The sequence below is a fragment of the Ursus arctos genome, unplaced genomic scaffold (assembly GCF_023065955.2).
Source record: "Ursus arctos isolate Adak ecotype North America unplaced genomic scaffold, UrsArc2.0 scaffold_6, whole genome shotgun sequence".
Classification (NCBI taxonomy): Eukaryota; Metazoa; Chordata; class Mammalia; order Carnivora; family Ursidae; genus Ursus; species Ursus arctos.
In genome coordinates, this window is record NW_026623078.1 from 52,846,371 (window position 1) to 52,872,684 (window position 26,314).

At 43.3% G+C, this 26,314-nt stretch overlaps 1 protein-coding gene across 13 annotated transcripts in view; it reads right to left on the bottom strand.

The window, feature by feature from the left end:
* NCALD (neurocalcin delta) overlaps positions 1 to 26,314 on the bottom strand; it is a 390,461-nt gene that overhangs the window by 23,038 nt on the left and 341,109 nt on the right. Inside the window, exon 1 of one of the 13 annotated variants that reach the window (XM_044382664.3) lies at positions 24,257 to 24,998. The exons of the other annotated variants lie outside the window; for them this stretch is intronic. The gene's annotated coding sequence lies outside the window, so the exon portion shown is untranslated. Of the gene's footprint in view, positions 1 to 24,256; positions 24,999 to 26,314 lie in introns of those variants that run through there. 13 annotated transcript variants of the gene reach the window in all.

A 26,314-nucleotide genomic window follows, 5' to 3' on the forward strand; every position in this document is an offset into this window, starting at 1 on the left:
ACTAAAGTTCCTTTCCCCATGTTTAAAAAGTGCTTCTCACTTATTAGACGTTTTTGCACTAGAAACAAATTGCCTCAACATTTTGGCTGAGTCTCCCACTGAGACTGATCTGTGTGTAGCTATTTTTCAGTAAACAGTAATTAAACCACATTTACAAATTCATTAGCACAGAAAGGCCATAACACAAACAAGGCAGAAGAGCATGCAAGAAGTGATTTGGGAAGCCGTGTTTGCAACTTAGTCCAGAATTTGTTTCAGTAGATAACTACAAATACTTGACTAAGTGTGATGTCTGAACTTGAGAAAACCATCTGGACTTGGTTAAACTGTACAACAGAAATCTCCGGGGACATACGATAGCGTTTCTTTCCCTGGGGGAGGAGGGGAAAGATAGAGGAATGCCTGACAATACCTTTTTCTTTTCGAAGACAGAGATTTCTGCCTGTTTGAGTTGAAGAGGGGATAAAAACACCATCAGGGAAATGCTGTATTAATTAGCAGTCCAGAAAAAAGCCGTCTGGAGACAAAAGTTGCACGTCAGGTCAAACCCTTTTCATTACTCCATTTGGTTATTAAAACATTCACTGCGCTAGTAGAACATGGTGGGGAAACTCAGGCCATGGACTAAAAATGCTTGGGTTCAAATCCTGGGTGAATGGCTGACTAGCTCTTGGGTTGTAAGTAATTCACTTAACTTTTTGGTGCGCCTCGGTTTTCTTATCTATAAAATGAGTTCAGTGGTGCGAGTTTGTATTTCACTGAATTGAGAATTAAATGAGACAGTCATATGCAAAAAGCTCTGGCACTGAGACAGGGCCAGACGCTGTGGTAAATGAAAACCACATCTTGTTCTTGATGGCCCTTCATCCATCATTCTATTGAAACTTGATGGCAACCCTGAGGGATAGACAGGACAGCTTCCTCCATTTTATAAGCAAAGAAATGAAATCTCAGGCCAAGCTACTTATCCCAAGTCACACAGCTTGGGATGAGACAGCCCAATGGTAAGTTCCGTTTGCTCTTCGCTGTCCACTGCTTTTACTACTACGCCCTACTAACTCCGTGGACAAAGTGCAGACAGACATTAAGACATTTCCACAGAAAGAAGTAGTTAAGAGAGAGGAGACAACCTCCTATTGGCACTCATTCACTAATAGGTGTTAAGTGTCTCCTGGGAGGGAGGCGTGGCTCCAGGTACCGGGAATTCATCAGGGAACAGGCAAACCCTAGTTCCCACGGAGTTTACAGTCCAGCGGCAAGAGACATAGGACACATAAGATAAACAAGGGAAATGCTGGAGTTGTTCCACAGAGAAAAGTAAAGAAGGAAGGGGGTTGGGGAATGCCAGGAGTGGCTGGGTGGGTGTCAAAATGTGAACTAAGAAGCCAGGGAAAGCCCCACCAAGAAAGTGACATTTGGAAAGGAAGAGAGGAGGTAAAGGTCGGAGCCGTGGAGATGACTGGGAGAAGGCTATTCCAAGCAGAGAAAACAGCACAAGAGAAGGGTCTAGACGGGGAGCAGACTTAGTGTGTCAAGGATGTGGCTGGAGTGGAGGGCAGGGAGGAAAGCGGATGAAACCAGAACAGTAATGAAGGCCAGGTGACATGGGACCCGTAGGTGACGCTGAGGGCTGTGCTTTCCACTCCGAGTGAGACGAAGCCATTGCAGGGTTTTGGTTTATATTCTAACAGGAACTCTGTGACTGCTGCTTTGAGAGTAAACTAAAAGAACGTAGTGCAGAGGCAGGGAGACAGTTGGGAACCATGGCAAGGACCCAGACAAGAGCCAGTGGCGGCCAGAACCAGGGTGGCAGCAAGCAGAGAAGGTGAGAAGTGGTTGGATTCTGGATATAGCTTGAAGGATGAGTCCATAGGATTGGTTGATGGTTTGTGAACAAAGAGAATGGTCCAGCATAACTCCAAGGTTCCAGCTTAAGCAACTACAATGATGAAGTTGACCCTGAAATGGGAAAAATACAGAAGCAGGGCTTTGGGGCGAGGCAGGGACATGGCTATCCGTGCTTCCGTGCAGGTATTCATTCTGAGATGCCCAGCATATACCCAGTTGGAGATGTCAAGTAGGTAGCTAGACAGGCAAAGTCTGGAGTTAGAGGAAGAGGTCCAGGAGAGAATAAATTTGGGAGCCATCGGCATATAGACGGTATTTATAGTCAAAGACTGGATGAGAGCCCCAAGTCATGGCGGTGGGTGAATGAGAAAAGGAGACGAGTGAGCCCTTATCTGCTCTGGCACATAGACGTGGAGGGAGGAGAAGGAGCTGGTAAGGGAGAACAAGAAGGAGGCCAGTGAGGTGGCAGGAAAACACAAGGTTGCCTGCTTGGCTACTGTGTCTTCCGTGCCAGCTCAAGAAAGCATTCAGTATGGGACAGAAGGAACTGGTTCTTGGTTCCCTCTCCAAGTGCTCCCCCCCACATTCCCTGCATCTGTGGAGGAAGACATCTGCCACCCAGTCGCCCCCTCCAAAGCCCTAGGACTCCTCTGTCACTCCTTTCCCTTTTGTCCCCAAATCTGTCTCAAATCCATTAACTTCTCAGAATCTCCATCATCACCACCTCAGTCCAAACTGCCATCATCTCCATCCTGGATTCCGGATCACTCTTTCCAATGGGATGTCCCTCTTCACCCGATGCCCCCTCTTCCCACCCCCACCCTGCCCCAGTCTCTTCCCCTCTGCTCCCCAGAGTGACCTTTCAAAAACACACAACAGACGATGTCACTCCTCTGCCTAAAGCTCTAGGAGGGCTTCCGAACGCACTTAGAATTAAATCCAGACTTCCCTGTTGGGCCCCCAAGGCTCCGTGTGAGCCACCCCGGGCCACCTCTGACACGTCTCTCATTCCCCTGGGCCCCAGGTCCCCTGGCCTCCCACATGGCCCATCTTGTTCCTCTAAGGGCCTTTGCTTCAGGGCCTTGAACAAGACTTTTAAGTAATAAATATATCTCAACCCTTTAGTTTATATGCCTATATATACAAATCTTAAATATATATAAGATACATAAAAATGTATGTTTACTAAATATATATATAAAATGTATATCCTATATCTAATAAATGTATAACTATTTATAGAACTATATATATTTATATAGATTACTTTGAGCCAAATCTGTGCTGTATTTCATTAAGTGAAATGCACACCAACTCTGTGAGACATCAGCGTTCTGTTATTCAGTAGTTTACTGCGGGATGGGTGGTGTGGAATTTCCCAACTTATTTTGGGTCACATCCAGTCTCCCAGGGTCCAAAACATTAACCTGGGGTTAATACTGCCCACAGATGAAAAAGGAAAAATATACAGGATGAGAAGACACCAAACCACTGGCAAAGAACCATGACCAGGAATCTGAAACATAAAGTCAACTTTCCATTTAACACAAAGAGAAAAAGGAACAGCTCCTAAAAATGATGCCGCAGGAAAGGGAAGGGTGAGTGGTGGACACACTTTTGGGATACAGGTGCTCCCTTCTGTGTATCTTGCATCTGTGATACCTCATCCAGTTCCACAGACTCCGTGAGTTCATTCTTGAGAGTCCAGAGTGAGATTTTCCAGGGAGAAGTCCAACTCACTCTGGAAAGCCTGCTTAACTTCAGAGAAGTCTCAATGCAAATGGCACCGAGGGCCCCTAAAATGGAATTTGCAAGATGCTAGCAGCTGAAGTCAGGTCAAGGGGTGACAAGGAGCACAGACCCCGCAGCGATTCTAGAAAGAGACTAGGTTGATTAAAATATGTGCGTATCTGGGACATTTGACCTTCTCCTCTAAGAGGTGCTCTGAATTTTTGACTGATGGAATGTCTACATTATGAAAACGTAACCAGAAGAAGTTTCCTAAAAATGTAAGGAAGGAAGTGATAAAAATTATGGATGCATGGGAACAAGTGTTCATTTACTATGATGTCAGATATTGCAGCCATCTAAATCTTGTAGGTGGCTAAAATCCAGTAAATTTATTTCTAGGTATGTTGTCCCTGATTTTCACTGAAAAAAAAAAGGGGGGGGGGAACTACAGAAAAATCTGAAGAGCATACTGCTCCAGAAATTTCTCTTCAATGGAACTTGTCTCTTAGTGGGAGTTTAAAGGAGAACCTATAGATAAACTGATATATTTATATACAGTGGACAAATCAGGAAATAAGACAGTGGTGCATACGAGGAAGAATTAAAATATTAAAGAGGGAGAACTGAAATCACATAACAATTTCACTAACTTCCTTTCATGTTGCCCAAAGAATATTCTCTCCTCTGGCCTCTGGTAAGAGTATCTGAGACCTATTTCCTGCCACCTCCTGTGTCTCCCAAAGGTGGCTTTGCTGACATTGCCTGGAGCATGGTCCCCCTCCAGGCCTGTCCCAAGGCCACGGCATGCAGGGAGGCCTTCTTCCCCATGAGGGTGGGCAGGTTGACCCACACCTGGGACTGACTGCTGGTCACACACCTGACGCCTGCTCCCCTGGCAGAGAGGTGACGGGGTTTGAGACGAGAACTGAACCAGTCCCCAAATGCAGTGGGCAGGAGACCCCCTAGAGACAGCCGTGTTCTTCTCGCTGCCCTCCCCGGGCTGCGTGGGAAAGCCAGGAGACACTGCTGGCCTTCTCGGGGTGAACAGGCCTCACAGTCTCTGGATCAGCCAGGCTCTCATTCTACAGACGCTGCATTTCAGACTACAGAGGGCCTGGTCGTGGGCTCTTTTCCACGTTCTGTTTTCCTTGATTATTGCCAATAAAACAATATTTCTGATAGAATCTGAATAGAACATTATCGAACAGCTCCCTCCCCAAAATGGAAATATCATTTTTGCTTCTGCTCTTTACCAAAGTAGTAAGTCATTATTGCAAAAACTATAAGTAACAAGGGGACACAGAAATTAGAACATGAACATTCCTGCGTGGTCCAATATTACTCTGTAGAAGATAACCACTATTGACAGTTTTCTTTATATATGTCCTCTTAGACATTTAAATGCACATAAATGAAATCTGTACACTCCAACCACAAATGCGATCACACCATCCTGTTCTGTAACCTTTATTTTCACTGAAAAGTATACTGTGCCTATTCTTCCATGTTATACACATGGATGTATCTCATCTTTTTAAATTGCTCAATTTTCATGGATTGATTGATTCAATGGACAGTACTGAGCACTGACCTTGAGCCAAGCATTGAATTAGGTAACTGACAGAGCGGTTACTAGTGTGACGCTTACGGTCCTTTGGCGTTCCACTGCATGGTATTTGTTTAACTAATCCCTTTTGATGGACATTTAGGTTGATTCTGCTTTTCTTTTATTCCCTTGGCATTTACCTTAGTCCTGGTTCCCGGATTCCCTGGGTAATACATATTACAAAGAGGTTCTTCATGTCTTTGGTAAGTACCGTGATCTCTAGACCGTCCCTTAGAAATTCTCCAACAAGCCACTTTCCTCTGGAGCCTTCACAGCCTCACCGTGCATTTTGCAAGACTTTACACACCAGCTAGGATTAGACTTGAAGAAGCACTGGAACTGAATTGGGAATTCCACCCCCGCCCCTCTGGGCTGCCTGAGTTACAGGCACACATGTGAGAGTGTAGCCTTTACTATTTCTAGCACCTTGGAGGGCACACTCAGCCTGCTCTTTCAAGAGGGCATGACCATGAGCATGGAAATGCCCCCTCTCTTGTTCTGGCCTAAAGAGTACTTTTGTCCCAACAGCACCCTAAGTGCTCTGCTTCTTGACGCTTCCCCTCCCGATCTTCACTCATGTCCACTCCTCTCTCTGCTACTTCACGTCCAGCTAACGGCTGACTCCCCATCACTCCCTCCTGGATGGTCAGCAGTTAGGGGTGAACCTACACGGTATGCGTCACCTGCCCGAGTAAGTATGCGTCCAGGGGCCATACTAAAAACTCACCTTCTGGGCCTGCAGAAACTACAAAGCTGTCTCACAGAAAGAAACTGCTGGAAAGCCTGAAGTTGAGGGCTTGCAGATGGTTCCCTTGCCATCAGACCTGCTCTGGGCTGCCTCGGGGCCAGGGGCCAGGTCACTGCATGGTGGAAAGAGGGGGGACTTCTGGGGGTCCTCAACACTCCTCTAGGGCTGTCATAGGCAAAGACCCTACCAAGGCCAACTTCTGTGGAATTCTGATCACCAGAAATGTCTACTTAACTAAAGGTGCTAAATATTCTCTCATTTAAAAGACAGGAATCATTACCTTGGGTTTTGATAAAACAATGAAGCAAAACAGTAAGCCATCATGGGCTGAGGAGGACAAACAGGTCAGCTACGGGGATCCAGGCCTCACCACTTCACCAGCAGCCGGAAGTACTGGAGCTCTACTCCCTGTTTTTAGACATCCTCTCGGGGCCACAGATGCATTTAGTTAATTGCTACAAGCCCCTCCATAGTCTAAGAATAGTTTATACTTCTTTTTTTTTTAATTTATTCAGCAAACATGTGTTTAACATCTACTGTTTCCTGGCTTTGCATGAATATTCTTATTAAAAAAAATAGTATTCTACATGGGATAGGAAAAGGAAGGGAATCTGGGATTCTGGTTGCAGCTCAAAGCAGTTTCATTAATATTTTATTGTTACAATGTTGCTATGGCGTTGGTGAGAGGACTATTATACCTTGATTTTACCGGAAGGACGAGGGGGAGAGGAGCAGGATCAGAAGCCTCCTTCCCATCCCCCTCCCTCCACATTCCTGCTCCATCACCGTGGTGTTTGAAGGGTTGGAAGATCCCGATCGATCATTTTCTACCCTGGCCAACGCGGCTGAAATATGAATGTTTATCCATCAAACAAATGTCTAGGCGAGAAGACTAACAAGAAGACTATGAAGTAGCATCTCTAAGCTCTCGCGTCCTCCAGCAGCGTGTGTGGAAACAGAGTTGGACTTGCCAGCAGAGGAACACGACTGAAGTCTTTCTTACAGTCCCGTGTTATGTGACCTTGGGGAAGTCATCTGACCTCTCTCTTGGTCTCACTCTTCTTCAGGAAGTAGGCATAATAACACCTTTCTCCTAGGGCTGTCTGAAGGACTAAACGAGAAAAAGGAGTCCCAGTGAACCAGGAAAAGCTCCACATCGTGTCTTGCATCCAACAGGTGCTCAGCGCACATCCACTATTAATCTAAATGAAATAAGGGTTCAGTGGGTTGTTTACAAAGACGAGCCTTCCAGATTTGAGAACACTCTCCCCACTGCTTTAAAGGAGAATTAGAAAGACAAGAGCAAAACAGTCACATGAGGGAAGAAAATAAGAGAACCACCGTTAGGTTCCAACCTGACTCCGCTCCCTGGGATCACTTGCCAAATGTGAAAGGCATTTGTAGATTTGTCCCCGGAGAGGACTCCTGCCAGACCCCCACAGCTGAGTGTTTTCCCTGCATGGAAGTTATTATTCTAACCTGAAATTAAGCAAGAGGTCCCATGAGAGAAGCAGCGGATGGACAGCAGGACACTGTATCTTCCTCTGGTCTTCTGTCCTGAGGCTGGGGAGGGCTACGTGGGGTTTGGGGAGAATCAGAGCAGGTTCAGAGAAACCCCAGAGCACTAACCATCCAGCTCGGGAAGGTACTAGTGCTATAAGGAGGACTTTAATCCAGGGTCTGGCTGACAAGACTGGCATTTTCAGGACAAACTGGATACATATTAGATACCACTAACAAATATAGGATATCAATAATCGCCTGAATCAATTCTTCCTTACCTGGGGAAAGAAATGATTTCAGTTGTTTTATTATTGTTTTTAAGCCAACTTTTCATTAGAAGATCAGAGGTGGAAAAAAAACAAAAACAAAAACCCAAAACCTCCATTCATCATCAGGGGGAAAACAGCCATAGAGAAATCCACGTCTCTCAACTTTATTTCTAATTATTGCCCAATTTCTTTTTTTTTTTTTAAATATTTTATTTATTATTTGTGTGACAGAGAGACAGCAAGTGAGAGAGGGAACACAGCAGGGGAGTGGGAGAGGAAGAAGCAGGCTCCCAGCGGAGGAGCCCGATGTGGGACTCGATCCCCGAACTCCGGGATCACGCCCTGAGCTGAAGGCAGACGCTTAATGCCTACGCTACCCAGGCGCCCCCCAATTTCTTAATCCAGGCCTTCAGTATCTCCTACCTGAGCTCAGAAATAGTAACTGCTCTCCGTCTTTAAGACTCCACCTGATCAAGTCATGTGTTCCTCAAAAAGCTTCCATGTTCCCTAATGATGACAGATTAAGGGCTAAACCCCATGGCCTGGCATTCTGGGTCCTTCAAGGTCATGCCCAAACTCATAGGAATCACCAAATTCCACACCCTCCCCTGAACTTGTACACTTGTTTTTATTGCCACGCTGGTCCTCACAATGGCCAATGAATATAGCTCACGAGAGAATACACACAAAACCTTTTGTAAACATCGAGATGTTTCCTAATAGTCAATAGTAAAACTGTGACTCTCTCCTTCTCTACTTGTTGAATCTTACTTGGTGTTTCATGCATGGAGGTTATCGCTTCCCCCATTCAGCCGTCCTTCCTCTTCTGAGTGAGCATTAAGCACATTCACGGAGTTTTGTTGGTATGTCTCGGTACCGCTCTGGGAAAGACGTGGTGTGTGGAGGATCTTCAAGAAGCGATGGCTCCCTTCTGCTGAGCCTATTTGCCATTGACCATTGCCTGTGTCACTTTCAAGAATTCCACGAAGTGAGGACAGCTGGGATATTCACACATTTTGGTGCTAGGTGAATAGCCAAGGGGGCTGGCAAATATTCCCGGTGATTGTTCAGTTGGTAGTGACCAAAGCTACTGTGTATGGACTTCTCCTCAGTGAATCTTTCTTCTACTAAGAATATGTGGGGAGCTAATATCTTCTTTGTGTAGGGCCAAAGTTTATGAGGAATGGTATTAGGTTTGGCTTTCTCCTTACATTTTGTTTTGCCTAGGAAACCGAGTGGTCTCAGGATTTTTGGAATGGTAGTATAGTCACTATAAGCTAGCTAAGGAAAAGACAAAGTCCCCCAGAATACAACAGACACTCTTTGGGGATGATCTCTTTTCACAGGAGGGGTGACAAAACACAATGGTTAAGTATATGGGTGTTGGAATCAGAGGGCCCTCAGATCCAATCCTGGTGACAAGACATCCTAGTTGTATGGTCTTTAGGGACTTACACTTCTTCATGCATCGCCCTCCTTAATTGTAAGTTGGGGTTTTTGTCAGGATCAAGTGACATAACGCAGCAGAGCCTGGCTGAGTAAGCACTTAGCAATATTTCTCCTCCTCCTCCTCCTCTCCATCATCATCATCGTCATCATCGTCATCGTCATGTTATTGTCTCTCTGACCATATATCCTTCTATCTTCAAATTCTTTCCCTCTACTTCAGCTTCCCTGGTCTCCTTCCTAGGGTCTTGCACATGCTGTTCTCTTGGCCTTGGATGTCCCTGTTTTCCTGTATCTTCATGGTTCAAATGTTTCCCATATCCTCATGGTTTAAATGCCACCACCCTACATCCCTATAGCTTGAATGCCTCCTGTCATATCCTCATGGTTCAAATCTTCCCCCCACCCCCCACCATATCCTCATACCTCTTCCTCACCTGCTTCAGATCTACTCCAATGTCCCCTTCTCAGTAGCACCCTCCCTTATCTCCCAGTAAAAATTTCTAACACCTTTTTGCTCTACTTTGCTGATTGCCTTAACACTTATAATATACTATCACCTTAATTTTATTGTCTATCTTCCCCAACTACAATAGAGCCTTCATGAGGTGACAGATTTTGGTCTGTTTTGTTCACTATTCTAACCTCAGTGCCTAGAACAAGGCCTGGCATACATCAGTTGCTTAATAAAAATCTGTTGAAAAGGGGCGCTTGGGTGGCTCAGTCAGTTGAGTGTGTGCCTTCAGTTCGGGTCATGATCCCAGGATCCTGGGATCTCGCCCTGCGTCAGGCTCCCTGCTCGGTGGGGGGTGGGAGCGTGGGGGGGGTCTTCTTCCCTCTCTCCCTCTGCCCCCCCACTCATGCTTGCTCTCTCTCTTTCTCAAATAGATAAATAAAATCTTTTAAAAAATTTTTAAAAAAATAAAAATCTGTTGAATGAATGAATGAATGAACTGCTGAATGAATGAATTCAATTTGAATTACTGTTGAATGAATCTGTTGAATGAATGAATTCAATTTGGTCTCAATCCTAACTTAACCTATTTTGTTTTTGCTCCTAATATCACCATACAGCTTATAAAGCTTTAAATAAAACAGAGGACAGTGTGTTTGGAATCATGTGCAGCCTACCTCCCCCTTACCACTAATAACTGAAGTTCAAGTGTATGCAAGGCACTCTGCCGGCTGCCCAATGCTGCAAATTGAAATAAAGCATCATCTCTCCCTGGAAGAGTTTACAGGGCTTTCACATATTCTATTTTTGTGGGAAAAGAAAGGGCAAGATGAATTGTCCCGTTATTAAAGAAACTGAAGGCGAAGATTTAACGGTTTTCCCAAGGTTCCATGGCTACTAATGTCAGAGGCGGAACAGAACACAGATCTTCGTACTTCATTCACTGAGCAGTGCCTCACAGTGAAAATAGCGCGAAGCCTCGGGGGGGATGTTGCCAAGTGTCTGAGGATGTGTGTGTGTTTGTGCTTAAGAAGAGCCTTCCCATCAGCTATTTGCACGCTGCTTACTATTTCCACTTCTGTTAAGAAAAAATGAAAACAGAAGCCTAATCTGAAAAGAGAGAAGGTGAAAATACATCTGCAAAGTGAACAAGATACAAAAAATCTGAACAAAGGGTTCCCCACCATCTCTAAAAGAGATGGTGTACAACTCTGCGTTTGGTTTCTGTGTCTACACAGGCAGTCGCCTCCTTTTTAAGGCCGTGTGTGTCTGGGTGGGTTTACTCATTTATCATCCTGTTACACCCACCTACCTCCTTCCCAGCAGGAACCACCTAACATTTTTCCTGCTCCTTCTAAATTCCAGTGGGAGCGGTTCATTTCTATTGAGCTGCCTTATTGTTTCTTGTCCTTCTGTCACCGCAAACACTAGCAAACACAGTAGCCACTTCCTGGCATCTCACTACCCGGGTTAGGGTCAGCTGGAGCAATATCGGGTGGTCTCTACCCCCTGCTAACGCGGCAAGGACAAGCCTCGGAGGCATCCTGCATTCTGTGTCCCTGGGCACCCACATAGGAACCCATCGAAGGCACCAACTTCATAAGCAGAAACGGTAAAGAAAATTACATCCTGTCTTTTCCTGAATAAGGTGACTTCTGGCCTTTTTTATTTAATCTCACAGTTCAAAGGGCTTATTAGTGCACACAACTTAGACATTATGGTGTCAGCAAATACGCCCCAGTGTGGAGCTGCAGACATGAACTAAGGACAGGAGACTTTCAGACTGTGCATTTATCACGTGTAACTAGCAAGCACCTTATGTTCATGAAACACGCATACAGTGTGTACTCAGAAGCACCATTATAATCATATTATAAGTGACTGGAACTGACAACCTAGAGCTTTCTCATTGCTCGAAGAGCCACAGATTCACATATGCTTCCACCAGTAGTAAAACTTGGACTTTATGCATAGAGTTGGAACAAAAATGACTATTGTATAAAAAATAATGAAAATCTGAAATGTACCCAAATAGCTTCATTGAAGAAAAAAGCAATAAGGAAGTGTTGCACTATTCTATTTGAATAATGGTGAAGATAAATTTGCCAAGACTCTCCCTTCATGAATGAATTATGATCTACAACAACGTATGAAATGATAACAGAATATTATTCCAATCCTCTGAGTCAATCTCTTTAAGAGCAGCATTTTCCACTATAAGAATATTATGCAAAAAATAGCACAGAAAGTAATAATACAAGAACACAGAAGCACAGTGAGAGCACTAGAATTGACACACTTCAGTGATCAAAACGGAATTGTATTCATTTTTACATAAAAGCCAAAAATAAAAATTTAAAAATCTGAATTTTAACCATGGTATGCATGTAGTTTAAATCGTTTCTTTCCTGGGGTGCCTGGGTGACTCAGTCAGCTAAGTATCTGCCTGCCTCCAGCTCAGGTCATAATCCCAGGGTCCTGGGATTGAGCCCTGCATGGGGGGTGGGGTGGGGGTGGGGGGTCCCTGCTCAGCGGGGAGCCTGCTCCTCCCTTTCCCTCTGCTGCTCCCCCTGCTTGTCCTCTCTCTCTCTCTTAAGTAAGTAAATGAAATCTTTTTAAAAAATCATTTCTTTCCTTTAGATGACAGGGACTTTACATATGCATTAAAAGGTATACCTTTAAATGTTTAAATCTGTCTGCAATAGATCAAATAATAGGATTGAAAAGTTAGAACAAATACCATTCCTGGAGTGAAACTGTGAGTTACGTGCTATAGCATACAGGAGAAGCTCAGAGCAATGTCTTCATTCCAGGAGATCCCATTCTCCTTTGAATGATTTCGCAAGAATTTCCTAAGCGTGTGTTGTGTACCTAGGGTGGTACAAGATATTACAGTGGATTCAAACAGACGGATTCAAATGGGATGGCATGGCAGGGCAGACAGGTCGGCTGGGCAGCCAGACAGCCCATTGTTTCTCATCACAGACATGGTCTCTACAAGGAGCGTCATCTAGGCAAGGCAATGATGCGAAACCCGTGAAACACTTAGGGTAGGAGTCCTTTTCACTGTGACACTGGGTTCAGGGGTAGTTAGAATGATGGGATTTTGCCTATAAGCCTACTCATTAGAAACGTTACAGGTCGCTTCACAGTCACAAGGGAACAAGGCAATGCACCAGGTGAGGACAAAGAGAAAGTGATGCTTTTCTCTTGAACCTTCCCTGCCCCTCAGTCCTCAGACTCCCTCAAAAAACATGGAGCTGTGAGTGATGCTACAAATACGGAGCCTGTTTTCATTAGTCACAGACGCCAGAAGAAAAATGATGACAATAAACTCATCTCTTCATAGATTTATGAGGACATGATATCAGATGTGAATTATTAGAATGCCCTGAGGATGAAGCTTGCAGGATAGCTCTGAATACAGCATCTCATGACCAAATTTTGGGTGAAACCTGTTCCTTTCTGCTTTGGTAGGAAAGGCGAATGGGGTGAACGAAGATCCTCCCCCAATACTTGGAATATCAACAGTGAGGGGGAAAGGACTCCTTTGGGCCATGGTGTTGGACAGGAAATCCCAGAGGTGGCTTAGAGTCTTGGAGCGTGTATCCTCAAGTAACTCCTGAGAGAAGGTGGAAAAACCCTGAGATATAAAGAGCACGTGGCACTGACTTGGAGGAAGTCCCCTGCGTGACTTCCAAGGAGAAAACGATTTGTTGGTGGAGGGCTCAAAGACCGATCAAGGCTCAGTCCCTGGGCCATCTCCCTCCTCAGCTCCCACCATGCTTGGCATTCAGGGTCCTCATGATTCTCTGCAAGGACTCCAGCCCAGTCCCTCTGCATCCATCCAGCCTTCTTTCTGACATCCCCCCCTCCACCAATGTTCCCCACTGGAGGCAACGTAGCATGGGCGTTGGAGGATGGTCTTTTTGGATAGACCCAGACAGGAACCCCAGCTCTGTCTCACCAGAATACCCCCCACCCCCACCCCCACCCCACCACAAAGCAAAAAAAAGAGAGAGAGAGAGAGAGAAAACATTTTTAGCTTCTTGAAACTACAGCATTTTAAACATCTCCATTTCCAAAAAGAATCATGGCTTCACATTTGCATAATTCAAAGTTCACTTGGGTGTTTTTCATAGTCAAAGAAATAGCTCCAAAGTAATACAGAGGTCTCCATCTCTAGCAAGACAGATAGTGTTTGCAGATTTTTAAAAGCCTTTTTTTTTTTTTTTTTTTAAAGTTTCTCCCTGTCAAGGTTTAAAGAAATCTATAGTCAGAGTTTCAGGCTGAGCAGGGATCCTGTTTCATTAGTTTATCTACCATATATCTTCATTGTTCGGGTCAGGCTTGGTCGGGAAACTACCTGTGAGAATTTTTGTGATGGGACACAGCCAGTGTTTCGTGGCCTTTTATATGTCTTAGGACACACAGAAGAGAACATTATCCGCGTAGCACGCTGCGGTAGGTGGGTGAGGGTGACCAGGGCCCTAGGAGGCCTGAGGGCTCCTGCCACCTGGAAGGGGCATGTGAGATTTCTTGGTGCCACAGTGTAATCATTGTGTAACGTGGGTGTGGTCTCCTTTGCTCCTTTCACCCTGGAGTATGTGCACACATGTGTGTGTGTGTGTGTGTGTGTGTGTGTGTGTGTTCGTATGCCAGGCGTCAGTATAACTGCGGTAGCATCTTGCCAGCTCTGGGGGTTGAACTCTGCGTGCTTTTACAGTCTCCTCAGTAAAACTTTTCGAGGTGCCTGGCTGACTCAGTTGGTGGAGCTTGTGACTCTCGATCTCGGGGTCATGAGTTCGAGCCCCACGTTGGGTGTAGAGATTACTTAAATAAAAAAATAAATTGTAAAAAAAAAAAACCACCCAACTTCTCAAAGCTGCTGCTTTGTCCTCTGACATTCATTTTAACCAGGCTTTTGGCTCTTCATTAGAAAGAAGCCCTTAAAATAATTACATTATCCAGAAATAAGATCATTTGTCTTTTTTCTTTTAAACAATTTTCTTATTATAATCACTTCAGCTGTTTCTAAATTAAGCCTTATGAATGGCTTTGCAGGATGGATGGTCTCCACGGGCAGAAATGCTTCCCAAAAGAACCAAGCCTTATTACTAGAACTGACCTGTCGCAGAAATGCCAGTCTATTCACTGAACACGATTAGCAAGAGGACCAACTGAAGCAAGTGTTGCAGAAAGTGGACCTCTTTCTGAGACCAAGTTGGCAACAGGAATATTATGGAATAATTATTAGATCATAGGCCACAGTGTCCAACAGATTGGGGTCCAAATCCTGCTCTGCCACTCAAGCGTAGGGCAGGCTATCTATGCACACTCTCAGGTCCTCAGTGTCATCACCTGCAAAGTAGTGACCATGAAGAGCGTGGGGTACCTGTGGTTGTTATGAAGGAAACATACATAAAATGCCTTTACATACACGGGGAAGGAGGAAGAGGTGCCCTCCCCCTGCCTCTATTCAGGTCACTCCTCAGGAAGCACTAATGTCGCTGAGTAAGTTCCAGGTTACAAATTTGCCAAGAGCAAGGATTACAGTTTGTTCAAGTCCAGTACCTTCCCTTCGCTTCTCGCTTTCTCCTGGCTCTAGAGATAAGCAGAAATCTCTGGCACTTTCTCCCTCATTCCTTCTGCTTACAGGTAGTACAGCGACTCTATCTTCTCCAGCTTAGCTGCTGGATGGTGGTAATGCTGAAATTTGAGTTGAGAGGGTGGAGGGCTCTCATGGGCCTCGAGCCTAAATCGTCCACTCCAACCTGATCCATGGAGAGGCCTGACCTGCTTGTCCGGCTAATGATAAGAGACACTTTGATTTCCCGAGGTCTGTATGTTTATGGTTCCCAGTGGGAAGAGGAGGGGACTGGCAGAACAGGATTTGGGTATCTCCAGGTCTCGGTACAACATCAACTAACACCACCTCATGGAATACAGTGGTAGCCAGCACACTCCAAAAAGAAGCTTCGCGCTCCTAACAAAGGCAATACGCAATCCTCCTCCAAGATGCTCCCATTCTAGAGACAGGGACGCTTCCACTCCCTTTTTCAAAATTCCCTTTCCTGTGTTAGCAGCCAGATAGTGCTCAGCTAGAGCTTTCTGTCAGAACGTCCGCCCTTCCTGCCTCGGTATGGATGGTGGGAAGTAAGCAGCCATGCATCTCATCTTCTGCCAAGAGCTGAGGCAGGGCGCCTTTTCTGAGAGGTGTTTGCATTTGGCCCTGGGAAATCTGGACTGTAAAGATGACATCCTTCCATACAGCAGGCTCTCTTTTCAGCAGGGAAGGCAGACTGGGTTTCTTCCTTCCTTCCTTCCTTCCTTCCTTCCTTCCTTCCTTCCTTCCTTCCTTCTTTTCTTTCTCTTTCTTTCTTTCTTTCTTTTCTTTTCTTTTCTTTTCTTTTCTTTTCCTTTTCTTTTCTTTCTTTTCTTTTCTTTTCTTTTCTTTTCTTTTCTTTTCTTTTCTTTTCTTTTCTTTTCTTTTCTTTCTTCTTATCAAAAATGGATTCAAATGCAGAAATGGCCAGAGTGTCATTACATGTTTTTATGCTCTGTTAAAAACCACACGTAGCTAAGGTGGCAACAAAGCAAACGCCCATCAACAGATCAAAGGATAAATAAAATGTGGTATATACACACCACGCAATACCATTCAGTCTTAAGAAAGAATGAAATTCTAAGTCATGCTACACCATAGATGAAACTTGAAAATATTATGCTAAGTGAAATAAGCCAATCGTAAAAAGGACAAATATTGCATGAATAGTCAAATTCCGAGAAACAGAGAGTAGAAGAGAGGTTACCAGGGCTAGGAGAAATAGAGTGAACAAGGAGCTAGTGCTGACTGTGTATAGTTTCTGTTTGAGGTGGTGAGAAAGTTCTGGGGATGGATTGTGGTGATGGTTACACAACATTGTGAATGTACTTAATGCCACTGAATTGTGCACCTAAAAATGGTTAAAATGATAAATTTGATGCTATGTATCTTTTACCACAAGAAATAAAGGAAGAAAGAAATGAAAGAAGAAAGAAAAAGAAAGAAAGAAAGAAAGAAAGAAAGAAAGAAAGAAAGAAAGAAAGAAAGAAAGAAAGAAAGAAAGAAAAAGAAAATTGAAGGAAAAAGAAAGAACTACCTAGCAGTCCTGGGATACCAACTCCATAGAAGGGCCCCAGAATTCCACCCTGACTTCCCAGCATCCACACGTCCCTGGGGCAGGCTTTTCTGAGTGGCCAAGATAAGATCAAAGCCAAAGGAAAGAATGCTCTTCACAAGACCTGGCAAAGAGCGCTTATTAAAGCAGTCCCATTGAAAAATAATGGACTCCATGATTGTTTCTGTACATTCAAGGGGTCAGCAGGCCCAGGGGGCAGGGAGGGGCAGGCAGGATTCTGCTTTCCAAGGCTGCTTGGACCTTTGACCAAACAGTCACCCAATAAACCCGTTATAGTCTCTAGCACATGATTTATGACCATAGATATTACTTATTTCCAAATTAGAACTGTAAATTCTCTAGACATTTCTGGGGGTGGGGGAAAGGATGATTTCCATCAAACAATGCCATTTTTTGGCTACTGTTAACTACAAAACTTAACTCCCTCATTTCTGCTCATGAAATATTAAAAAAGTTTCTGATTTTACTGTGCCATTATAAACAGATTTCCTCCTAAAATGTCTCTAGAATATGTTAATTTTTTTGGTCTTCTTAATAATCCTGGCTAAGAATATCATAACTGGTAAAAATATATTCATATATATAATTCTTTTACCCATGAAGAAAAGCAACTGCCAGCTATAATTCAGTGGAGTTAAATAGAAAGAGCATAACTTACATCTGCATCTTTATTCCTAATAACAACTGTAAAAATAACTAAAATATTCCAGGTTGTAGTCATGGAGACACTTCTACCTCCAAAGCATAAAATATAATTTGTTGAGGAATGTCTAGTAAGACAGAATGAAAACTAACAAGAGACAAGCAAACCTAATCAAAGTATTTAAATTCTAGTTTCTCCTCTTTCAATTTGGATTAATTCCTAACAACTTAGTGCCCAGAAGTAACCACAACAGAAAGTACCTGGCAAATTTAAAAAGCTTCAGACTAATTAGAACAGAGAAAAGAAACCCATGTGTCAGAAACCCAGAAGCAGCAGTCAAATAACATGAAATCATCCTGTGTTCTTTCACCTGCAAATGGAGTTGTCTTACACTTTCTTTTAACCAAATAAAGTATTTCGACGAGATTCCAACTCTGATGGACGTTGAAATGGGGAAGGAAAGCTACGTGATGAGTAATAAATAAATAAAATGGAGCCCCTATTCTGCAAGAGCTAGCAGTCTAGTGCACCAACATACAATGAGAACTACAAATGTGTATTTTATAAGTAATTTAAACTATTCTAGTCATCACATTAAAAATTAAGAAGAAACAGTTGGATGAATTTTACTAATATATTTCATTTAGCCAAAATGTATCTGAAACATTATCATTTCAACATGTAATCAATTTAAAAATTATTAATGAAGTAGTTTACGTCCTTCATTTTTTGTCATTGTTCTAAATCTTTGAATTTCAAAATGTATTTTGTACTTATAACACATCTTCTTTGGGCCAGCCACATTTCAGATGTTTAATAGCCACATGTAGTCAATGCTACCGTATTGAACAGAGAAGATAGCAAGAGGCATAGAAAATATGCAAAGAGCTCAAAGAAAGACCGGCCTCATCAGGGCTATATTATATAAGAGCCATGAATAAAACGTCTGGGGCATCTTCAAAGAGATGGTGGCATCGGAATTGCGTCTTGAGAGTGTTTCAGTTAGGACATGTCTACTCAGACTTGCACTGTATGAAGAGCTGACTGATGGCTGAAGGGAAGATCAGATGGTTGGGACAAGGATAGAAGGAATCAACAGTCTAGACAAGAGATGCTGGGAAGCAGGGCAAAGGCCAGGGTGGATTTAAAAGCTATTTTGGAGGTGGAATTAGGAGATATAGTGACTAACTGGAAATGACGAGACAGTGTTGAAGACATCCTACGTGGTTACCCAGCAACCATTTCTCTGACCTTCTCTCTTAACAGAAATTTGATTTTGTTCAGGTGTTTTGCACCTTCTGCAGTGCCTCGTTTGAGGGGGTGGGAGGAAGATGAAAGGACTCCTTGCCCCAGGAGGGTGGATATTATCTAGCATAAGCCAGTTATAGTAACTTTATTTATCATTGACTGGCTTAGGAAGGAACATGAAATCCAATTTTGGCCAACTGAGACTTGGAGATTAGTCTGCAAGGGTGGGGGTGGGATTCCCAGAAGAGCGTCTTAGATCTTAAGAACAAATACAAGGAAGAGAAAGTCTCCTTCTGCTTCTAGTGTGGGTTGTGGTGAGGATATAATGGCTGGAACTACTGCAGCCAGTGTCATCCTGAGCTGAGTCAACCAACATCTGAGAATGGCAGAGTGGATATAGGGACTCTTGATGACATCATTCAGCCATGCAATTACCCACCCCTGGAAACGCTCCAGCTCTGCACTTCTTGCTTTGTGAGAGGATGTCTGTATGGATTATTGCAGACATATGGAGTGATAGCATACTATTCCCTTATTCGCAGGTGATAGCATACTAACAGATAGGAAAAGGGAAGAGTCTAGACAACGCCTCCACCACCGATAATAGCTATGTCTTTCTTCTGCTCAGGTTGTTAGACAGCGTGTGAAACTCTTTTACCTCGTAACAGTCCAGGGAGGTGTTTAGGCAGATAGTCCTGTCTGCTTTAACCTGCACAGCATCCCTCTCCCCCATTCTTCCTTTGCATTTCCAGCTACTAGTACAGTACTTGGATTTAAAAGAAAAAAAAGACTGTTCTCATTTCCTGAGCTTCTTCTATGTGTCAAAAACTGTTAAATGTTTTATACACAAAATCTCATTTACTTCCTCATTTTATCTCCTCATTTACAGAGCTGACAACAGCTCTGTGAGTGGGGTACTATCATTGCCATTTAACAGACGAGGAAACTGAAACTCAGAGGGGTTAAATTATAAAATCAAGGTCTCAAAGTTAGTGACTTGAGCCCACGTATGTCTCTCTGTAAAGGTTATATTCTTTACCACCATAATACAATCACACAGAGCAAGTCCATATGTTTATTGGATAAATGAACCGATCGATCGTATGCAATAAACAGGTGCTCAAAGAGATTAAGTACCTTGCAGAAAGGCACCCAGCTAAAGACAGGTCTATGACCTGGCACAGGCCTCTAACCCCAAAGCCGCTGTCCTTCCTACCACATTCTGTGACTGTCATTTCTTCCCCAGCTTTGTTGAGGTGTAATTGACAACCCATGGCTATCATTTATTTGGCACTTAGAGACCACTTTGAATAGTTCCGGGCAATTTCTTTGTGTATGAGTCTTTTCTTTACAGATTATCAATTCCTTGGGGTGGCATAGCTTTTCTGTAGCTCTCATAGCAATCAGAATAATGTATCTTTTTTCCTACCTAAGAGCTTGATTTTAAAATATAGTATCCTTGGGGCGCCTGGATGGCTTAGTCATTAAGCGTCTGCTTTTGGCTCAGGGCGTGATCCCAGGGTCCTGGGATAGAGCCCCACATCGGGCTCCCTGCTCCACTGGGAGCCTGCTTCTTCCTCTCCCACTCCCTCTGCTTGTGTTCCCTCTCTCACTGGCTGTCTCTGTCAAATTAAAGAAAAAAATATATAGTATCCTTAATATACTGATCTATCATGGTGAAGATGACCATAACTCCTGGTCTGCCTGCAATCATCTTGGTTTACACCTGTTGCCCCAGCTTTATTATTAATAGAGTAATGTCCATACTCTGAAAAGTAATCCTGTTTGGACAACAAATTGTATGGTCACCTTAATCATGGTAAACAAGAGCTTAGTTTGGCCTGTTCAGTTATGCTCCATCAACCATGCCCAGCACAGCTGTTTTTGGATCAGGATTGATCCAACAGTAGTCAAGGTTCATATTCAATGCTGGAACACAGAGAGCTTTCATGCACAGAGCCTACCATACTCCCCCCACCTCTTCTGTCCCCCATTTATCCCATATTCTCCAGTCTCTCAAAATCTCTTCTCCTTTGTATCTCGGGTTTCCCTTCCAGGAACCTCTTTCCAGCCCACATCTCACATCCCAAGGCTTGCCAGCAGAAATGGGGTAATAAGTTTGAAAAGTCAGGGAAATGCATTCTAACAATTCTCTTACTGTCTAGCAGCTGTTCATGGCTAAAACCTTTTAATCTAAAGATCGACACCCCTTTGTAAACAGTAAGATAGGAAAAAGCAAACCTTTTGTGGCTAACCATCTACTTTTTGGCCTCTATGTCATCTGTGAATATGTATATGTTCTGTGAATGTGGGGTCACATGGTCTATATCTATCTATCTATATCTATATCTATGTATATCTATATATATTTATTTATCATTGCTTTGTGAGAGGATGTCTGTACATAAAAAGATACATTATTCTGATTGCTATGAGAGCTACAGAAAAGCTATGCCACCCCAAGGAATTGATAATCTGTAAAGAAAAGACTCATACACAAAGAAATTGCCCGGAACTATTCAAAGTGGTCTCTAACTAAGTGCCAAATAAATGATAGCCATGGGTTGTCAATTACACCTCAACAAAGCTGGGGAAGAAATGACAGTCACAGAATGTGGTAGGAAGGACAGTGGCTTTGGGGTTAGAGATTATCATTATCATTATATATCATTATCAATATATATGATATATTTATCATATATAGATAGATAGATAGATAGATAGATAGATAGATAGATAGATGATAGATAGATAGATAGATATAGTTTGGTTTGTTTTGTTTTGTTTTTACCAGCAAAAATGTATCAGGTGGCAACAAGAGATTCCCAAAAGTTAATGCCATTGTGAGCTCACCTTAAACTACTTTGAGTTCTGGAATTAATTATGACTAATGAGGTGAGAATAAGAAGCAAAATAATTTTTTTTAAAGATTTATTTATTTATTTGAGAGAGAGAGCATGAGCAGGAGCAGCAGAGGGAGAGGGAGAGGGAGAGAGAATCTGAAGCAGACTCTGCACTGAGCACAGAGCCCAATGCCAGTCCCGATCCCAGGATCCTGAGATCACAACCTGAGCCCAAACCAAGAGTTGGATGCCCAACCGACCGTGCCAATCAGGTGCCCCAAGAAGCAAAATAATTCTTAAACACACTATGCATATTGAGGTATCTTATCAGAGGGGACCTACCAGAGATTAAATTTTTGTTCCCCCCCTTTTTTATTAAGACAAATGGCAAAAATCAGATCTTGGTGGCCTCCTTTATGAGTATAAATGTAGAGCTAGAGGCCTTGCTATCTATGGAGAAGAGTGTTTCAAGATCCTTTATTCTGACAATTTAATAAGAAAAAGCTGGTTCACTGTGTTAAAAACCTTGGGCAAGAGATTCCATGAAGTGGCAGATGCTTTAAGAGGTCTTGACTCAGCACACGTGGGGCTCACTGGCATCCTAAGAAGTGGCTGTACAGGGGAACTCTCTTGGTTGGGACATCCTCTTGCCTGACTTGTCAGCAGGACCAGCTAGGTATCCCTGAAGCAATGAGCAAGCAGTGACTGTCAGACTGCACAGGGTCAATGTCCAACATCACCACTGTGTAACAGTGAGAAGCAAGTATGGGGTAGACCAGTGAGACCTTAGCAATTTAGTCTAGGCATGTAGAAGTCAAGGCCATTTCTGAACTGAATACGCCCCAGAGATTGCTGAACCATTAAAGGAAGGATAAGATCAAGAGAGATATATTAGTTTGCCTGCTTGTAGGATATATGGGAATTCTGAAAATTTAACTAAAAAATAAGAGAGATGTCACTTTACTCACACCCCACGTTGTGGAATAGCTTACCCAGTTGCAAATGCATCTGACAAGAGAATCTGGCTGGATGAGATTGTTCTGGTAAGAATCTGGCTCAAACATACACTATACATAGTGTGCTTTGTTTCATGGTTATTAAATTTATCTTATTAGAATTTCTGCTACGCAATGTGTACGTACACATTGACTCTTATTCACCCTGACAATAAATTACACCGTGGTACCCATGATAACTTCTGAAGGGATTAATGCAATCAAAGGCAATAGTGGCCCCTTCTCACTTGCCTATGTCAATGTCTTCTCTTTAAGATTTTATTATTCCCTTATCAACAACATCTTTCCAATAAGCAAAACGATCTCACGCTGTAAGCCTTTTTCCTTTCCTTGCTTCCTCCTGGGCTCCATGTCAATATTTACACATCACCACTCACTCCTACTGTTTGCCTATGATGGCCTTCAGATCCTGTCCTCAACCTCTCATCAAATAACCTCAGATTTTCCATTATTTAATATCGTCTCGCATAACATTTCCACTTCGACAGGAAAACAACTTTCCAAAGTCCAGTGCTAGCCTCTCCTTTAAAAAGAAAATTGGTTGTACACTCAACCATGGTGAACCATGAGAATATTATCCAGTGCTGTTTGCTAATTTCTCACTGTTCCCTCAATTTTCATTGTCTCTGTGGAAGCCAATAAAGAACATGGCCCAAACTCAGAAGGCTGCTGGACCAACTGCTCAGAGGGGCTTGCCATCACTAACTCCTATGATTCCTCTTCCTAAAGAATAAGAAAGAAGGGGGAGAAGAGAGGTGAGAAGGAAAGTTGGCTGTTTTTCTTCCTTTTTTCAGTCAGATGAAGTACCTTGAATTTTAACAGTCCAAAAAATCTCATTTTCCCATGACATTATTTTTCATTTGTCCTCCATCACCCCCATTTCCAGAAAGTCACTGGTTTTTATCCATTCTATTAACCACATACATCTGCTATCAATCTCAGAAAAGTTTATTTTATTGTTTCCCTTTTCTGCACCCCTTGCCCACACTGCCTTCATTTGTTTCTAAAAAAACGCCCAGATAAAATCGGCCTTCAACAGACGCTGATAGAGTGAATGTGAACGTAATTTCTTGCTTGCACTAGTGCACTCATTTCCTAACCAATCTTCCTTCGACACTATTCCTCACACAGCTATCAAAGAGGTCATTTTTTAAAAACTCACATCTCTCTATGCCACTTTGTTGCTTGCAAATACCAATAACACCCCATTGTCTTCAATGTCAAGTCTAACCTCTCAGTCTGACATTACAAATTGCCTCAAAATCTGGCCCAACCTGTCTTTTCTAAAGCTTTTGACCCTCTCTCCACTCACTGCAGCTGTAAGCACAGAGAGAGGCAGGCTCTTATTAAATGGCCATGAGCTCTTGTTCTTATTGCCCTTCCTCATATGGCCCCAGCTTCCACCAAATAAAGCCTGAATCAACGTTTAGTCTCTAGTTACAAATGATCACTCACTGAGCATGTCCTGGGTGTCAAACACTGTCGTGAGCACATTATATACCATTCCAGTGTTTCCTTTATTCTCTTCTATTATTATCCAATAAGAACAATGAAAGTTGGGGATCAATTCATTCCCTAACTTGTGCATCTACTTGATAATGCTGAATCCAGGATTTAACCCCATATATCTGCCATCAACGACCAGCTACGCTTACCCACCAAGTATACCATCTCCCACTCCACCCCACCCCCCTGCCATTTGTCTCTAGCAAGTGCTCACCACATTATAGGAGAGTTGCTGCTGGTAGATGAAAGTTCCCAGGACGGATTGTGAACACCTCAATAGCAAGCCTGGTAGTTATATATCTGCGTGCAAAACACTTTTTTTAGGTAATTGAATTTGAATTTATGCATCCAGAAACAGGAAGAAGCTCAACTCCTGTTGTATCAGATAGTTGAACCACATGTAGATCTCAGAGCTCTTTTACCTAAAAAAGAGCAAATCCAGCAACTCGATTGGATAAGGAAGCGGAATCTCTACTTCCATCTCCAACCTACTCCATAAATTATTATTTTGAATTCATCTGTAGGAACCTGGCATTGTAATAGTCATGGCAGCCATCTGCAATTCAACCAGCCACGCATACAAGCAGAAACCCCACATTTTCAATGACAGCATTGCTTAATCTGAAATGTTTTTTTGGAAGACAAAGAAGCATTCATAAAATGAAACAGTAGTGAATGTTGATAATGAGAAAGTTTTACAACAAAATGTCTTGCTGATTTATACAGTGCTTCCACGCCAGTGGCTAGAAGAAATTTTTATAAAGATTCTGTCTTTTAAGCCTTGGCAACATGCCAGAAAGGTTGTCAGTGTCTTTAAAGACAAGGAAAGTGAGAGGGAGAGGAGGTGGTGGGGAGGGAAGGAGGAAGAAGGGACCCGGAAGGTAGGAGAGAGAGAGAGAGAGAGAGAGAGAGAGAAAAGAATTGCCTTTAATCCCCTCGTACATAGGGGAAATTATAATCAGTAAAATGAAGAAAACAAGCTTTTTTTTTTTTTTTTTTTTTTTTTAAACCCCTACTGGAAGGAGCTCTCATCTAAATTCCAGGTTGGTCTTGAGAATATCGCAGGGACCTGCATACTCTCAGGGCTGGGAGAGCAGTATTTTCTTTTCCACTCTTACTTCAATTCAGTCATACAACAAAGAGTTCTGAAGAACAAGGAGCAGGGAGCCATAAAGCTAGACATACATCCCCAAAGAAGACCAGAAAAAATCACCAAAGTTTCAGGTGACCAGATTGAATTTCTAAGGGCAGCAATCTCTATTAATAATTTTGTGTGAAAAAAAATGTGAGAATACATAGCTCCCCCCAAAGCTTGACTTGGGTAGCACTATCTGATGCGCAGAGTGTTGGATAACAATGTATCGTCAATAGCTCACATCGGAGGAGAGGCTGGCCTCGGTTCCTGATGAAACGATGCCCCAAACTTACTCTCCCTTAGTAATGCAATAAAGGGCATTCACTCTTGCATTCTGTCACTAGTCATACCAGACCCCAAGAGGTCAGTCAAGATGGTGGGCAGAAAACAAGCTGGCTCAAGGTTATGGCTCCAGTCCCATTAGCCTGGTTCTGACATGACTTTCTAATAGCTGCCCACTGATGATACAAGATTAGGCCTGGTTAGAGAACATCTCATCCCATTTCTCCCAGTGGAACACCTCAGATACTGACAATTTGTCATGCCAAGAACACATAGCCTGGATTTTCCACTACTCCCACGCTGCTTGGCTGGCCTGGCTAGCAACAGACTTTATTTTTACAGTGCTTATCACTGCAGCTTTACCTCCAGGCCAGTGGGCCCTGTAGCAGCTGGAAACAAGAGCCAGCTGGGGGCCCAGCCAGCCACTTGGAGCCTTCCACACTAGGAGAAGAAAAGGATTGGCCAAAGGCCACACCACTAAATATTCTGGGAAGGACAGATGACAACATGAGGGGGAAGGGAGTCCGTTCATCCCAAAGCAAATGCAAACGGACACGTGGATTAGGGGTAGCTGAGGTTCCCAGAGAGCATCTGACTGTCTTCACCAGACGCAGCACGCTCCTTGCTAATTCAGACAAATGAAAAAGGCCGGTGTGCATCAGTGAAATTCCTAAAACCATAGAGCATAGGCTGTTTCTTTCAAATCCATGAAGCAGCTCAATTTCATTTTAACCCTAAGTTCCAAACGGAGGCGACGCTGTGCCCTCTGCTACCGAATCTGTCTCCCGCTGGGCAGAAGCAGCAGCAGGCATTGCAATCCAACAGCTCGTGAAGTTGAGCCCTGCCAGGGTCTGC